General features: G+C 38.9%; 2 non-coding genes across 2 annotated transcripts; both read left to right on the plus strand.

Annotated features, from left to right (window-relative positions):
- The first annotated feature begins 88 nt into the window (after nucleotides 1-88).
- TRNAE-UUC lies at nucleotides 89-160 on the plus strand. The gene has a single exon. It is a non-coding gene; the product is annotated as a tRNA-Glu (tRNA).
- Nucleotides 161-268: 108 nt separating this feature from the next.
- TRNAE-UUC lies at nucleotides 269-340 on the plus strand. The gene has a single exon. It is a non-coding gene; the product is annotated as a tRNA-Glu (tRNA).
- The last annotated feature ends 292 nt before the right edge of the window (nucleotides 341-632 follow it).

The raw sequence follows: 632 nt of genomic DNA on the forward strand, positions 1-632 counted from the left end.
GAGTTTTTATATTTATCCTTAATCCATATCGTGTGTATTTTGGATATCGACCATCGAGAAGTTTAGAGGCGTTGAGGACATAGAAATATCCATTGTCGTCCAGCGGTTAGGATATCTGGCTTTCACCTAGGAGACCCGGGTTCAATTCCCTGCAATGGAAAACATGTAACCTTTTTTGTAGAGTTTTTATATTTATCCTTAATCCATATCGTGTGTATTTTGGATATCGACCATCGAGAAGTTTAGAGGCGTTGTGGACATAGAAATATCCATTGTCGTCCAGCGGTTAGGATATCTGGCTTTCACCTAGGAGACCCGGGTTCAATTCCCTGCAATGGAAAACATGTAACCTTTTTTGTAGAGTTTTTATATTTATCCTTAATCCATATCGTGTGTATTTTGGACATCGACCATCGAGAAGTTTAGAGGCGTTGAGGACATAAAAATATCCATTGTTGTTCAACGGTTAGGATATCTGGCTTTTCACCCAGGAGACTCGGGTTCGATTCCCGACAATGGAAAACTTGTAACCTTTTTTGTAGAGTTTTTATATTTATCCTTAATCCATATCGTGTGTATTTTGGATATCGACCATCGAGAAGTTTAGAGGCGTTGAGGACACAAAAATATCC

The sequence above is a fragment of the Cucurbita moschata genome, unplaced genomic scaffold, assembly GCF_002738365.1.
Source record: "Cucurbita moschata cultivar Rifu unplaced genomic scaffold, Cmos_1.0 Cmo_Scf02966, whole genome shotgun sequence".
NCBI lineage: Eukaryota > Viridiplantae > Streptophyta > Magnoliopsida > Cucurbitales > Cucurbitaceae > Cucurbita > Cucurbita moschata.